General features: G+C 38.8%; 1 protein-coding gene across 2 annotated transcripts in view; it reads left to right on the top strand.

The window, feature by feature from the left end:
* Positions 1-17,313, top strand: part of Prkg1 (protein kinase cGMP-dependent 1) — a 1,181,731-nt gene that overhangs the window by 343,353 nt on the left and 821,065 nt on the right. The window lies entirely within an intron of this gene.

Below are 17,313 nucleotides of genomic sequence, written 5' to 3'. Positions count from 1 at the left end.
CTACTAGTACAATAAATTGCTATATAACAAATCACTTTAGAGCCAAGCCAATACATTTCTCATCATTTTATTAAAGCTGTCTGATTTCAGAGAACTCCTGACTTTGTGCATTGAGATGCCTGAGAAAAGAGCTGGAGAGTTTTCCTTTTTAAAAAGTTCAATGTCATAATAGTCAATAGAAAAGCACAGAGAAGGTCTAAAGTCACATTAAAAATACATGCCTGAAAAGTGGTGAATGAGATAATCTGAGAGGGTGGGTGAATTAAAGGTCATTGTATCTATAGTAAGAAGGTAGAATACCAATGTTCCCTGTATTTACTCTGTATCTTGCATAGACCCACGTGCAGCTTATTGAGAAATAAAATGACCTCTGTACCTTTTCCATTAGCTAATTCAGAATGGCCATTCCTCCAGAGCCTCTACATCATGCACCTAGAGAAAAGCTGAGCTGATTTTCATAAAGTGTCTATATTTTTTTAATTTTATAATTTAATATAATTTTACATATCAGCCACAGATTCCCGTCCTCCCTCCTCACCCCCCCCTGCCCTCCCCCCAATCCACCCCCATTCCCATCTCCTCCAGGGCAAGGACTCCCCTGGGGATTCAGCTCAGTCTGGTAGATTCAGCCCAGGCAGGTCCAGTCCCCTCTTCCCTTTACCCAGGCTGAGCAAAGTGTCCCAGCATAGGCCCGAGGCTCCAAAAAGCCAGTTCATGCACTAAGGACAGGTCCCGGTCCCACTGCCTGGGGGCCTCCCAAACAGTTCAAGCTAATTGACTGTCTCATTTATCCAGAGGGCCTGATCCAGTTGGGGGCTCCTCAGCTATTGGTTCATAGTTCATGTGTTTCCACTAGTTTGGCTATTTGTCCCTGTGCTTTTTCCAATCATGGTCTCAACATCTCTCGCTCATACAATCCCTCTTCTTTGTGGCCGATTGGACCCCCGGAGCTCCAACTGGGGCCTGGCCATGGATCCGCTTCCATCAGTCATTGGATGAGAGTTCTACCACGACAGTTAGGATGTTTGGCTATCCAATCACCAGAGTAGGTCAGTTCGGGCTTTCTCTCGACCATTGCCAGTATGGTCACAGTGCAGAGCCTCAAGTGTATTTTCTTGAGTTTAACATGCCTTGAAGGAAATTAAAGAAGGAAGGAAGGAGGAGGGGACTAATGAATTTTATGGACAACATCACTTAGTTAATAAGAGATATATTTCAATAATAATTTTCTTACATATCCATATTCATTGAACTATCTTAGAAAAAATAAATCAAAGTGTTTTTTTTTTTTTGAGATTCAGATTTGTAAAATTCAACAGAAAATTCACATCCCATTGTAGACAAAAACCATGTGTGACATCTTTTCCTCCTGACCTCTGTGTTGGTCCCCTGCTGTGTCTGACTTCTCAGAGGTCCCCATATGTCTTTCTATCCCCAGGCAATTGTCACAGCGGGGAATTAAAAAATACCTGTTCTTAAAGCCTACATCGCAAAGTGTGTCTCCAATTCATTTCTTACTGTTGGAGCTACAAATGATTTAATGTGCTAAGTTCCTCTCTAGGTACTCAGTATCTGCAGGGAACTTTGCACTGTTAGTAAGGAATAAGAAAGTGCTAAGGGTAGACTATGCAGCATCAGTGATAAGACCGAGAGTAAACAGAAATTAAAGAAGGAAGGAAGGAGGAGGGGACTAGTGAATTTTATGGACAATATCACTTAGTTAATAAGAGATATATTTCAATAATAATTTGACACCTCCTCATCTCCATCATAATCTGGATACATAGCAGATTCTCCTGGATAAAATGAGGACTCACTAGATACTTGTAGGTTGAAACATAGGAATAGGGGAGGAGCTTTAAGAATGTGCATGCCAGGAGGGAGTTGTGTCCAACCTACCTTACAAGGGATTATCATTTTCGGATTAGAAAACCCAACAGTCTAGAGAGAGGTTTTAAGGGATTAAAAAGAAATGGCTTGCTCCTTTTCACCTTTTAGACAGAGATGTATCACAGAAAGGATACAATGTTATCAAACTCTTTGAAAATGTGGAATTAAAAACTAAAACAAACTAATTTAAAATAAAAGTCAGATCAAGAAGTTTATTTTCCAACTGAGAATTTCTGTAAGAATTCCAAATCTGTATCAGAGTCCTGAGTCATCATATTTGGTTGGCACTTTAGCTCTATTTAACTTCTAGTCTATGTAATACAATCCAATGTTTGTTCTTACCGCTTTTTATAATCTATTATCACCAAAATTACAATTAATTTATATTATGCAGTTAATGAGCGAGTATCTCAAATACTGCAACAGAGAATAAAGGCAAATAACCAATATGGCTGTGTGCATCCTGATCGATTAGTGATTCCACTTTCTGCCTTTCCCAGGAGTGTGATGGCACTATGTTTGAAACATGAAGAACAACAGAAAACATTTTTTTATTTAAAATTCAGCAGGGGTATAGTCATCAAAAATTTAGAAATCTAAAAATAAAAAAATATGAACTTGTAGTCACATTACCTAAGAATCTAGTGGTAAACAGCAACAGCAACCATAGAGAGAAGCTAAAATACAGTTGAATCTCAAGTGGACTGAACTACTTTACCAGTTGGATTTTTACCCCACATTCACAGCAACATGAACTTGCATGTATTTTACCTCATTGCCACTTTAGACATCGGAATCTCTTGGAGCACAATGAGCCCTTCAAGGTTTTGCCTGTGTTCTCTCTCTTACAGCTTTTCTCTTCGGTTCACACTCGCACTATCTTCTGACTTGATGCTCTGTATTTCCAGGTCAAGTCCTGAGGAATGGGAATTAGCCCTGTCTTTCCTGCTACTCAAACACATATTGACAGCCATTGGGTCAGTGGGTGTCCTATAGCCCAGCATCTATGAGTGCATGTGGTTATTTATGTTAGAATTGGTCTCAGAGCATCATGTATTCTGGAGTTTCATTTACTTAATTTATGTATGATGCCAGTCACTGAGAAAAACCAGCTTTCAAAAACATGGTGATAGAATTTGGTATCATTTTTATTATTTTTTCCATTTAAAATGTATCTAGTAATATGCAATAGTTTAATTTGATAGATATAGTATTGCTTGTATGCTTGCTTAAAATGGTAATATTGTTTATAACATATATAGTTCCTCAGTAATTTTCTCCTATCCTTTTACATATAAAGACTTCACAAAACTCTATAAAAGAGTAGAGAGCAGGATTGTCCCCTAGCTCCTGGTCACCCAGCTAGGGGAAAATGAAACCAAACTGAGGCTCAGATCTGTATTTTCAGTACGCATTCCTAGTAAAATGACCCTCCTACATAGCTAAGTGTCCTGCAACAACATGTAACAATCTGATATAAAGAAAACAGCAGAAGTTTTAAATACTAAAGAAAAGGCCAAGATAATGTACATCAAGGCTTTGTTTGGAATTGCAAAGTTACGTGTCTTTATTCTGAGCATTTCTCCACTACAGGCCCACATAAAGCTTAAACATTAGAATTGGATTTGTGTGTAATGTAAGCTCACCAGACCTCAGGTGCTCTACCTATGCGATGATGCTAGCATATCTAATGGGGGTCAAAAGTGTGCCATCGTTCATAGCTTTACAAGATGACTATAGGGATCTAGTGACTAACACGGGTACAAGCTGTCCTCATTTTCCCCCACGATCTTTAAAATGTAGTATAAATTGAAGGTGTGAAGAGGTTTGTGATATTACAGCCTAGTTTGTGTTCCTATGGGGGAGTATTATTACCACTGGGAGAAACACTCAATATGAGCAATTTACTATAAAATGCTAAATTAACAAGTCAAGGTAATTGTATGCTCCCTTCGGCCCTGAAGAATCAGTGCAAATTGCATTTCACACTAATTGGTCTACAGAACTCATGCACAATAAAAACACTGAGATTTATTGAGCTCTTTTGCAAATGCACACACACACACACACACACACACACGTACACACACACATGTACACACACACACTTTTATTTTAACAGTTATAGACTAATAGTACACTTATTAGTCTAACTCTCTAAGGGTTCCTTTTGGTGGCTTCAAAATAATAGTTAGTTGTTTTTGGTGGACTATCACCATTGAGCTCGATCTAATACATACAGAGTTAAGTATATGAAGTCTTGAAATACAAAGTTTTCAGCAAAAGCTGCAATAAATGATGCTACTTTGTACAGTTTCTAACATCAAAATAAGTCATGTAGTTCTTCTGGGTCTTGTGACTATGGACTCACTCTTTCTTTTTCCTCTATGTGGATATTCCTTCAGTTTGCAAAATTTCCTCAGTAGTGACTAAGTAATTTGTTTTAATTAATCAGCATTTGCTAATGGAGACTTCTGAACAGAATGGGTTGAATATTGTCATAGGTACCATAGTTCTGGCCTAAAACTAAACCATAATAAATACAGTTAGCAATGGGACAGTCAACTGAGGGCAAATAAGCAACCATTTTGAGCAAATCCTGCCATCATTTTGAAGTTATAAGCACATAACATTTACCCTTGAGGCTACCTTGACCTGTCAGGCTGGGCTTCATTTGGAACAAGTAACACGAAATAGGCAAAGAAGCAAATTGACCTTTCCCACCTTTGGCAAGAGCTTTAGGGAGTCAATGAAACCTTGAGCTTTACTTGCTCACTTGAAATTACTGGTAACCATGTGTTTTGAGGCAGCCACTCTAGTCTATGAGCAAATAGACAAGCAGTCACAGTAAAGCTCTGTAAGTGTCCTACACAGACTATCTGAGAAAGTCTCTTAACCATAAGTGCTAATCTTGCCCTTGATTTCATCAGGGAAGTTATAAATGCTTCCTTGGCAGATCAGCATGGGTGTGAAGTACATTCATATATGAGATGACAATCTCAAGGCTCTTAATTCTCTATTCTTTTCAATCTGCCTTGTTCTATGGAAATCCTGTTGGTATGAAAAAATGCTCCATGGCCATTTTTACAGTTAGCTTGCTCTAAGTGTGATGTTTCCAGGAGCTGTCACTTAGTGCATAATTTTTGTTTGGTAGAAATTATATCTGACAATAGATGTCTAAATTCTAGCATATTACTTGGTAATCATTGTATAATTCTAATCTCTGGTTAATTCCTCCAAATTACAAATTGATATAGAGTCAACAAAAAATAAAGGAAACAGCCTTTTAAAATGGCAGCTTACATTTGTGATATTTATTTAAAACATGGATTTAAAGAAATGTGATATATGTAATAATATACACATTTAAACATATATATATATATATATATATATATATATATATATATATACAATTGGTGATGAGGAATTGCGATTGTTTCCACTTCTAAACAAAGAAATGAAGACTGAATCTAGAATGCCGGCAAGTGTTTTTAAAGTGGAATTTTGAAGGAGTGCAGCTATGTAATGGAACTGAGAAATCATCTAATGTGACTTTTTATAGCAAAGTTACTAATTTGAGGGCCATGTGGACATGTTTTCTATTTTCTGAGTCCAAGGAAGGGTGATTTAGGAGGCTTTATGCCTCCTGGCATTGCCTTTTATGTCTCAAAGAATGTATTTACTTTTCTGGTCTTCAAGACAGTGTTTTTGACCTAAGCATAACTTCAGTGAATGTGACAGCTCCAAAGCACCTTTGATTGTAGATGACACTTTGCATTTGTAAAGAAAAGATAGATCATGTACATTGGAAGTACAGAACTTCTTGACCATATCCAGCTTCCTCCCGATTCCTGAAGTCTCTTCTTAAGTGAAGATTTTGTAGCTCTCTCCTGCAGTTTCTTCCTCCAGAAAAGAACAGAATAGTTCAGACCTAAATGACAAAATCTCTTATTCAGTAACAAAACTTATTTTCAAGATATGCAGTCGCCCCCAAACTTGGCACCATTAGCAGCTAGATGATGTTGCCAAGGACCAAGTTGTTACGTCTCTCTCAGCATAGGCATCCCAAGTCTTGTTATTTTCATGTGCATTGATGATTGCTGGTGACCCTTGAGACCACATGTTTCCCTGAAAAGGAAACATGCAGGAAGAGCAACTGTCTTTACCTCCAAGAGAACTTAAATTATGTGCCCACTCTTGATCCAGTGAGTACCAGAGGCATGCCAACACTGGCTATCTAAAGGAGGAATGAATTTATCGGAAACCAGGCTTGGGTAGATAGTAAGGAGTGAGTGCCTTGGTGACATTAGCCCTTGTGTGCTGGACACACAGCTCCCATTAGTAAAGCATTTACCTTGTAAACATGGAGACTTGAGTTCAATCCACAGAGTCCATGAGAAATTCTGGACATGGTGCTGCACAATTTTCATCCCCATGTTGGGAGGCAGAAACAGAGGGTTCTCTGGAGCTCACTGGACATTCGACCCAATTTGGTGAGCCTTAGGCTGATTAGAAATCCTGTCCCTAGGAATGCAGATGACATTCCTGAATAGCACCTGAAGTTGTCCTCTATCTTCCACACATGTATGTACACACATGCACATGAACTGGAATAGACATGAACAAGAATACAGACATGTACACACATTAAGTAAAGATATTGAGTATCTTTTACTAATAAGGAAGATGAAAGGTGTCAGGGGTCAATAGACTATGAACAAAGAACAGATATCTCAAACATTTCAGTTTCAAAACATTTGATACCATTAGCAAAGCTGACTTCATAAATGACTTGCTTGACAATAAGATCAGCTAGACAGTACATCTCACAGTAGGGAAGATGAACTGATGCTATTTTTAATGGATATATGATCATTTGTCATTGACTTTCAAGGTGTTCTTCTACCTTACTTCTGGGTTTTCACCAGAATTTGTTTAATCATATCTCTAGGTACAAACTGAAAATGTCTATACCTAACTACATATGTTCTCTCGGGACTCTCACACTCAGAGGTAGCACAAGAAATAGAAAGATCCACTGGCTTAATTTGGCACGTCTTAACATAACATACAAGCCAACTGACAGGAAGCAAGACTTAAAAGAAAGTCATTCAGAATCAACATTTGAAATATGATCAACACGTTTCATCAGAATGAACAATGTGTTCAACTTTTTACACAAACTTTACTCAGCCTCTACCATCCTCAGACTCTATTGCCCCCAACCTGGGACTGTCGCTATCTTCCCTGTTGACAGTGCTTTGCTGGAATCTTAAACTATGCAACAGGTTAAATTTATACTCTTGCACAACAAAAATCAACATTTCGAAGAAGTAATTTCCTCTACAGCTTAACATAATCTAGTCATAACCTAACCTCCTGCGTGCCTTGGAATTCACTCTTCCCTTCATTTTTGAGAATAAATGCTTCCTGCAGAAACATCAACCAAGCTTTCTAGGGAATCCCACATCATGCCCTGTGCCCATAGGAGAAAAAGTCTCCTTTTTTCTTCTCCTGACTCCAGCCCTGACTGGTAGTGAAGCCCCAGGAAGTCTCTGAGAACCTGATCATTGTCTCATTGCTTAGCCTGTCTCCCAAACTGCAGCTTCTTCTGATGTAGCATCAGTGTGGAAGGCTGAATGATGAGTACTGCAGCCATCTCTCAGCATGACTGGTTTGTTACAACATTTGCATTTCCTTTATCTGTGAAGGGGTTTTAGAGCTCTTCTGTTCATTTTTTTTTTCCCTTCAAGATATAGTTTTTAAGTTATTGGGGGTGGAGGGGGGAACATTACAACTTACTCATTGGCAGTGGACGGGATCCAGACCTTCAAGTGTGTAAATTATTCCAATTAGCAACAGTACCCTTGACACTGTGATGACATGATGTTAGTTAATTTTGTTGTGATTGTTTGTCTGTTTGTTTGTTTCTAGACAGGGTTTCTCTGTATTATAGCCTTTTCTGTCCTGGAACTCAGTCCATAGTCCAGGCTGCTCTTGATCTCAGAGATCCAAGTGCTGGGATTAAAGACCTGATCTGTGATTGGTATGTAAAATGAATAAAAAAAATTAAAAAAAGAAAATCAAGATAATGGAACACTATTTGATTTACATTAGATAAGAAGACAATATTGTGAAATCACAGTCAACACAAATAGTTACTTAAATAAATTATTTTCAAAATAAAATTAAATAAATAAATAGCACGCTGTCACCACACAGCAATGTTAGTTAATTTCTTACCAAAGCCGTCTTTGATCTGCTTTCCAAAACTCCAGCTTGCACCTAGGTAATCTAAGCACTGTCATCTTAAATACTCTCAAATGCTCTTGTTTTATCTGCTGGTCATTGCTTCTGACTCAGATTCATGTGGACAACTACAGATTAGTGTTCCTTACATTCAGTGAAATATTATGAGTGAACTGAATGTTCAGCCCCCTGTTGTCAAGGTGAATGTTCAAAGACCCTCCCTCCCTCCCTCCCTCCCTCTCTCTCTCCCTCCCTTCTCTCTCTCTCTCTCTCTCTCTCTCTCTCTCTCTCTCTCTCTCTCTCTCTCTCTGTCTGTCTTTTAAAACATCTGTGACCTAAAACCAGAAATGGCTTATTTTTGAGTTCACATTCTGTGTGTATGTGTGCATTTTAAGATGGATTCATTCTAAGGACTCTTGTCCAGAAGATACACAAAGAACTATGATTGGGTAGGTAATGTAAGAGAGTTCTAAATTCACAACTCCTAGTCTAAATGAGCTTCGTTGCTAATAAATAACAGTGGCAGGATGGTGCCAGGTAATTATAATTAAAGGAACACAAATGCCATGGAGATAAAGAAAAGAAAGATCAACCTTGATGTCCTACAGTAACAGCCCTGAATCTAGTTTGAACACTTCTGTGCTGATTATGAGCTAAGTTCATCACTTCATTAACTTCAGAAGGTGTTCATTCCATCTGTCTGATCGAGGTGGGAGCACAGAGACTCAGGAGGAGGGACTGAATGCCCTAGCGTCCTCGGGTGGAAGCAAGTCGGTGGTGTGAATCAAGCCAATCAGACTCACTGACCTCAGACACTTCTTACACTCTCAACAAGAAAGATTGACTTAGTGAGGAAGCTATTAAAGGCACCCATATTCAAACTCATTAGTACAGATAATGAAGGAGTGCTGATTATAGGAAATATGAGGTGAATATTGGTGGGAGCTGGAGGGTGAGTTTTACCTTTGAAACTTGGATGAGATGTTAAATACCCCCATTTTAATATATATTTCTTTTCAATTAATTGAAATGAAAATTCTTTCTGACATCCATGACTAAAGGCAGATGGGTTAGTATGCCAAGCATAGGAATCACTATTCCTATGTATTCTCTAATTCATATGAGGCTATTTAATTCCCTGTTTCCAGTTGGATGGATGCATCAATTTATTCTGCATGTTATATAATTTTAATCCCTCAGATGTCATTTTCAGATAGTGAATAATCAGTGCATGAACCTGATCAAAATTGTTTCACTTCCAAGTCTTTGTAAAATGAAAGGGTACCGGTCTTGGGTTATATAAGGGAAGAGCTGATGGATCATTTGTTTTGAAAATATTGAAATCTTCATTGGGCACTATCATTGAGGAGCTATTGTGACTCTTTTGTTTTAGTCACTGGTATCAGAGAAACAGATGGAGCATCTTTCAATTGGTGCTCTAGGATTGGAATTTGAAAGCTCCAGGGACCCTTCTTCTGAGCATGGTCAGCAAATGTCTGAGCATAAGAGTAGCTACACAGTCTTCTGTAGCTGGTCTTGTATTAGGTTAGAACCTTCTTATTTAGACAAAAGGGGGAGATGTAGTGGGTAGCCATTCCAGCTTTGATCTGGAAGTTCCAACCCCCATTGAGGCTTCGGTAACTGTCGCGCCTACAAGGCGTGACTGAGAGAGGACCCTGAAGACCCGAGATCAGGATGGACCAGTTGTCTTGGTTCCTGGACCTAGGACACTGAAGGTAGACAAAGCAGAGTTCTCCAGAGAACACCACCGGACTGCGCTATACCTTTCCCAGACCCTGCACCCTATCCCTTCACTTGTAAGTTACCCCACAAAATGAACCTCCCTTTTAACTACGTGGTGTGGCCTTAATAATTTCACCAATAGTCTTCAGTAAAACACGGGGATTTGAGAAATGACTCACCAACTTATTAATTACATGACTGTTGTATAGGTTTGTAATATAACTAAGCCTTAGTTTTTTATTACATATGTATACATTCATACCACCTGGTGATGTTTAAAAAATATTATACTTATAAAGTGTTTAGCATGATGTGTGGTACACAGTAAGTCTAAAAATAAAAAATAGTTCTGATTTTTATAATTCATGTTCCTATTTACACTTCAGAGAAAAATCAATATACAGATAAAGAATCCCTCAATTGTGCTAGCTTGGTTTACATACTTTTAGGTTAGTTTAGAAATGTAAAGTAACATGTACTAATTTTTTGTCACTAACACTCTAAAACTTGACTTTTCAAATTTTCCAGAAGAGAATCTAGAATCAAATATGTGGCAACTTGTCCAAGATCATTCCCTAGGAAAATCGCTTGTATTCATTAGTCCTTCGACCACCACACTAAACTTCTTTTCCTGGATACAAAAATGAAATAAATGTGAAACGTTAATCAGATAAAAGCTTTTACTCTTGCTTTTCCCCTTTTTGAAAAAGAGAGCTAATAAGCTCAGTGACAATAAAACCAACTTGTTAACACAGCCTGAAGATTTTGGTTAAGACACAATGCCCTGTTTAATTTGGAAGTGGACCCTCAGTTTATTTTTAGCAGGCCAAGATAAGGAAACCATTTCCCAGGAAGCACAATCCCATTGGTTTTTGGTGGGTATTATCTTTGCAAACATTCCCTATGAAAGTATTAGAGAATAATGTGGATGACACCAGGATATCCACATTGTAAATGGTATTTTCTTAACACCCCTATTTTCACAGTGAGAGAATTGCAGGTTCATTCTGAAGGGGATGAAAAAGGGCAGGAAACCCTGAGCTCTAAAACTGCTAATGTAAGCACCTCTTTCTATAGTCAGATTTAGGTTCCTGTATTCTTTGTGACAATAACATTTTTCTACCCATAATATAATCCTGCTTATTAGGCAGAGGCTGCACACTGTATGCCTCCTGGGGGTGGAGGGGGTGGACATTATTTTAAGGCTTCAACTACTGCATTGGTAGCAAATATCACTCTAAGGGGGAAGATGGGAGCTTAGGAGGGAGATGTAGACGAACCGGTGTCATTCCTGGGCCTACTACTACAGTAAGGGTGTGTTTCCTTTTCCGTTTCTTCTTCTCTCACTTTGTTTTTGCAGTTGTTGTTCATTTGTTTTGTTTTGTTTTGGGGGGTTGCTTTGTTTTGTTTTATTTTGAGGTTTTTGTTGTTTTTAGTTTTTATAGAAAGCAACGTGTAATGCCACTCTCTTGAATCAAACAATCATATGTACCATTCATGCTCTAGAAGAAAATTCTACAAGATCTCAGTTAGGAAATCAGCTTGTGGTTTACGGTCAAATAGTGCAGTGTCACACTCATCTGCCCAGGAAAGGCTGCTTGTAAACAATAAATCGTTCTTCAGAGCTAACAGACCTAAGATGTCTCTGTGTTTCTCCTCTACCCCAGAATGCCTTCCCCCTCCCCAACTCTCTTTCCACCACTTCTTCTGCCAGCCTAACTACTCTCTGTGCTTCGAAGTGCAATTCCCATCATCTGTCATTTCTTCGGCTGACATTTTCCTCCCCACTTCAGCTCTGGTCAATTCCTGGATCCTGTGCAATCTCCAACATTGCTTTTCACCGCCCTTTAGATTCATGTGCAGATGTCTTTCTCTCCAGGGTAGTCCTTCCTAACTCTTCCTGACTACACCTCTGGCTAGGGAGATCAAAGGGCAGAGGTTGGGCTCCTATGGCACCAGGACCACACCTGTGCTGTTTGTTGCCCTGTCACACAATAATTGGCGATGACTTATGGTTACATCTGTCTCTTCTCAATGTACATAGACTATAAGTTCCACAAAATGATTATTACTCACCATTGTACCCAGTACCCAGCATGCCGTACATGCTCCACATGCGATTGTTATGCCTAGGCTGTTGTAATAATCATCATGCCCAGGTTATAATACAGTGCCTGAAAGTGGTAGGGGCTAGATATGGCTCTGGAATTTTCAATCAGATTGCTGTCCACTGGAATGACATAGAGTCATGTAATAGATACACACACACACACACACACACACACACACACACACACACACTCAGCAGTAGGCATAGGGAGGGAAGAATGAAAGATCTTATGGTGAGGTAAGTAACCAAGAGTATGTTTATGTAAGAGCAGCCCTTTTCTAGAGACTGCAAAGGATATAAACCTCTTGGGTTAAATTCCATTACAAAATCCACAGCCAAGGGAACATCACTGATTGATTTAACCTGTTCCACCTGTTAGTGAGAAACAGCAGCTTCTATTTCAAGTCACTCATCTCCTGTTGGAAGCATGGCTGGCTCATCAATCATAACTCAGACAAGGAGACTTGGAGCAGCCCCTGAAGAGACTGTGAACCACTCTCCAAACCCTCTGGCAAAGCCCCCTACTTGTCAGCTCACTGTCAAGAAGGGACATTCAATTAGGAGAGCAATTATTGATTTTCATCTTAAAATTCTCCACAGTTATTTTATAGACAAAATCTTTTTCTTCACCTTTCAGACACTTGCTATTGACAGATGAGAACATGAAGCTTGAACTGATAGGCTTTATGTGAGAGATGGATAACAGTCGTGCCCCATGATTGTTAGGGCTCTTTTCTCTTTCACTACAGGTTCAATGAGGAAAATGTTGACCTATGCAATTGATTTACAGTAGCCCCAAGTCTGAAAGAAGTTACATAGAAGAAAGTTTTTAAACTTTTAGAATGGGCTTTAAAATTTTGAAAGAAATTGGAGCCCATGCTATTTTGCAAGGCACTTTTTTCCAAGCTAAGTTTTCAGCTGTGCTTAATAAATTTATTCTGTATACTAGATATTCCTGGCTCCTGTGCTTTGAAAAAAAAATGACACTACTATATTCTTTATCCATTTTAAAACAAATCATCCTTAACTTCAAATAGCAGTAGACTTTATGACTTCACATTGTTGGTTTGGGTAGAGAGTTTATGAATTTCTTGATGCAAGGGGTCATGGATTTGTAGCCAGGTGTTGACTAGGGAAGTAGTTATCCAATTGCTTGGCTGAGAAGGAGGACCTATTTGAAGCAAAGCTCATTCGTGTGACAAATTACTACTGTCATCCAAGAGTCTCGTTTCCCTCCATGGAGGCCTTTATTCAAAGATCAAGAGGATTCCTCTAACGTCTTTTATGTACTAGCTTCTGAAGCCACAAGTTGTTGCTTTCACCATACTTTACTGAATGAAGTAGCTACTTATGTTCATTCATATTAGGGGTGAGTAAACGATAGGAATAAGCATTGGCATCTCCCAAATGATTGGTATTGTCTAAGAGTGTTAATGTCTCATATAATAAGAGCAGATGTCCTAGATGTATCAGCATAGGTGTCTTTGGAAAATATAGCTGACCACAGTGGTCAAGACTGAAACTGAAAACCATTATTCTGAGGCTAAGTAGTAAACAGGATATGACCTTGTTTCAGAAAGGTTATGGGCTAACAGAATAAAAAAAGAAAGGCATTAGTAGTCATTTTACAAGCTGTGACCCAACGGTTTAAAGGCTCAGAAAAGAAAACCACTTGGAAGTGTGGAAGGTTAGTGAATGGAAAAGTTGTAATTTGATTTGTCCTGTGTTGAAATAAAGTGATTTCATCTGGACATGACACAGCCACCAGCCATCAGAGAACTGATGTTGGTGGTAACTTATAAAATGCTAGGCTCCATAGTCATGGAAATAAGTAAGCAAAAAATAGAGTTATGTCTACGGTGATAGTAGTAAGGCTTTTTAAGTACAAGGAGGTGGTACAGGGTTTGGAGTCACAGGATTCTTACATAGGATACTCCCCATTATTCTTTCCTGATATCCCAGCTGCATGTGATCTTGGACAGTGCTCAGTCTATAGGAAATGGAAGGTTAACAGAAAGCATTACTGTGATGATACAGCTTCCATGACGTCCTCACCCATGGTAAAGTGAGACTTCCTGTGATGTATCTGTTTTTAAGCCACTCTTAGTATTGTAAATAACTTGTAAATATTCCTGTAAATGAGCCTAGAAAAGTCACTGAGTCACCTAGTAGCACTAGGGTGGAAATTTTTTCATTGGTCTATCATTTGTTCCCTATCTGAGAATGAATAGATGGCCAAATCTCCCCAGAAAATGTGTAACAAATTGGCATCCAATTTCAGACATGATAGAGCTAACGACGAGTTTGAGGTGAGTAGTTACATGGCCTCTATTATGACATGGGTTTTTACTGTAGTGACAGTTGCACATCCCTTACTGTGGGTAAAAAGAGATGGACTGAGGCTGAGGGGCTCAGAATGAAAATCAGAGTGCACTGCCTGTGGGGAAACCCAGCAGGGCCATTTTCCTCTATGTGGTATGCAATGATATGCTACCTTGATGCATCTGCTAACTGATAGATTACAAAACAAACTGCAGTCTTTAAAAGCAACATGTATGTGAATGGATTACGAGATGCCCTTGCTGCTACACATTGACAGGCTTCTTGCTAAAGAGAATGTCAGAGAAACAATCAGGGAGGACGTGGGCATGACTAGGGTGGTATTTCTTATCCAGTGTTTTGACTGGATAGGATTATGTTTGCCAGAGAATTAACAGAGGAGAGAGGAAGCTATTGCCTTTCGTGATATAGTCCCGGGTGAGTTAACCATGCTCTAATGGATAGATAGCTCCATGCCCATGCTCTTGAGGGGTAGCCCTGATTAAGCTTAGTAAGTTAACAAACAAAGGGACATGATAGTGGGAGATTGTTGGGAGAGTTAGAAGATGGGAAGGGGACACTAGAGAGTGGAGAGGTGAGTGTGTACATAATATATTATGTGTATATAGGAAAGTGTCCAAAGAATAGATGAACATCAAAATAAGGAAAGGTTTAATTCAATGGGGACCGCAGGGTAGGTATAGGGGTTTGGTAGCTTTGGTGAGTGCCATGGTAAGGCATAATATTTATGAGACAGGAAAGATTTTGTTAGATCTAAATAACTTAGACCAGCATGTGACTCTGGGTGAGGAGGTGTAATGATCGTAGTTTTAACTGTTTGTTGATGAGATGCAGGGTAGCAAACAAACTCTGGGCTTTGTACATGCTTACCAAGCATTCTACCAACTAAGTTACATGAATAGACCATTACTTAGGCTTTCAAGGTATAATTTAGTTGAAGTGTCTGTAAATCACCATGAGTAGTTTAAAATTTCACCTGGTATTAGATAGCAACCAAGATTTTTGAATGATCTTTGAATAATATGTATGCTGCTTTTTAAAAAGGATCTATAACTAATTTTAAAATTCTTTTAAAGGGATGGGCAGTGAGATAGTTCAATAGCTAAAGACACTTGCTGCCAAGACTGGTAACTTGAGTTATATCCCAGGGACCCATGTGATAAAAGGAGAGAACAGACTCTTGCAAGTTGTCCTCTAACTTCCATATGTATGCCGTGGTATTCACACCCCCAAAAAATAAATAAATAAAGTGCAATTGGATGTTTTAATAAAAAAAAGATTCATTTTGAATTAGTATAATAATTCTAATCTTACTTTTTCCTCCAAATAAAATTATTTGAAATTGCAATTCTGCTCTAATTAGTATTACATAGTTTAAGTTTTTAAGGCTAATTGCTTTCCTCTTCAGCCACTTTTATTGGTCCATGCTAAATTACACTGTGTTCTCTGAAGGAAAGGCAAATTGACGTTCCAGAAGTCCCTGTGTACTGGGAGGCTATGTGACCAGCTGTTATTACCTAGCCAACTATTTGGATGAATGAAGGACCTGCGACCATTAGTAACAGTCATAGGTCAAATAAAGGAAATGTAACTTTATTTACTTCATTGAAATCAGATTTGTTGAAAGAAAAGTAGGCCATGTTTTATTTTTAAAGAAGTGGGAAAAAATGGCATGCATGACCCTTGACAACAAGGTACCGAATAAACAAACAAAGAGAAATGCTGGGTTTCTGTCATTGTGGCTGAATCTATATTAGCATTTGGGTAGGGCTTTCTTTGCTGAGAATAATCATAGCTCTGACGTAGAATTTGACAGGGGAAAATGAATAGCATGAACTATGGGACAGGTGTATAAAATAAAGAGAAACACCTAAAAAGACCTAATGGGAGGGAAAGCTGTACTTTCCATGCATAAAATAATTTGTGTAAATAGTTCTTAAATACAGATACATAAGACATAAGCTCCAGGCCAGAAAGCTAGTGTAGAATTTTCAAGATTCAGGACAACCCTCCCTCTCAGAAGACTGCCTCTCCCTACAAGGGTATTTTTTTATGTCTTTGAGAGGTGTGTAGGAGCTGCTAGAATGTCCTGAGGGAAATATAACAACCTATGATGTAGGAAGATATTACTTGAAAACAGAATAGTGTCCTTCCCTCCCTCCCTCTCTCCCTTTGTCCCTCCCTCCCTCCCTCCCTCCATCCATCCATCCTTTTTTTTCCTTCCTTCTTTCCTTTCTTTTTTTTCTCATTAGGTGATTGGCACTTGTAAAGAAGACTTTTCAAACTTCTTTTTTATAAATTTGAGCCATGGGAACATAGCTATGTGAGGTGGTGAGGAAGCCAGAAATCCACCTGCTGAGAACCAAGCTATGAGGACTGAGCAGGAAGAATTCATTGTTACATTATGCATCCCCAGGCCTGTGGAACAGAAACCCAGTTTTGATTTCTCCTGCCTTCTGTGTTTATTGCCTCACAGAAGAATGCTTATGCATGTGGGCTTTCCGATTCTATAAATAAGGACACAAAGTATATCAGGAATACATCAGCTTCCAACACACAGAGTGAAATGTTCAGTAGCAGTCATTTTAAATATAATCAGTAGCTGTAAGGAGAATATTGGGCTAGATACAGGACTCTTTCCAGATTTTTGCTTTGCCTTTAGGTAACTCAGCCAACACAGGTCAAGTAAGTTAACATCTGTTTTTCTGTTTGCTCAGTTCTCACTTATCAATAGAGATGAATATTGTAGGCTATTAGAAGGTGAACTAATGAACAATATAAGAGATCATTTCTAAGCTATGCGATTCCCTACAGAGAACAGAGCACATGATTATTATTCGCCTACCAGCAACTGTAGGACTTTGGATTCTTAGGGATCATGGCTATATTTAGAGACAGCTGCCATTACTGGCCTACCTGCTCTTATAGTTGTTATTTAGTAACCAGCTACAGAGACATCTACATATTCTTGCTCAGTC

This window comes from Peromyscus maniculatus, chromosome 1 (genome assembly GCF_049852395.1).
Source record: "Peromyscus maniculatus bairdii isolate BWxNUB_F1_BW_parent chromosome 1, HU_Pman_BW_mat_3.1, whole genome shotgun sequence".
Classification (NCBI taxonomy): Eukaryota; Metazoa; Chordata; class Mammalia; order Rodentia; family Cricetidae; genus Peromyscus; species Peromyscus maniculatus.
Note: the sequence above shows the minus strand (reverse complement) of the source record. Positions and strands in the feature narration are given on the sequence as shown.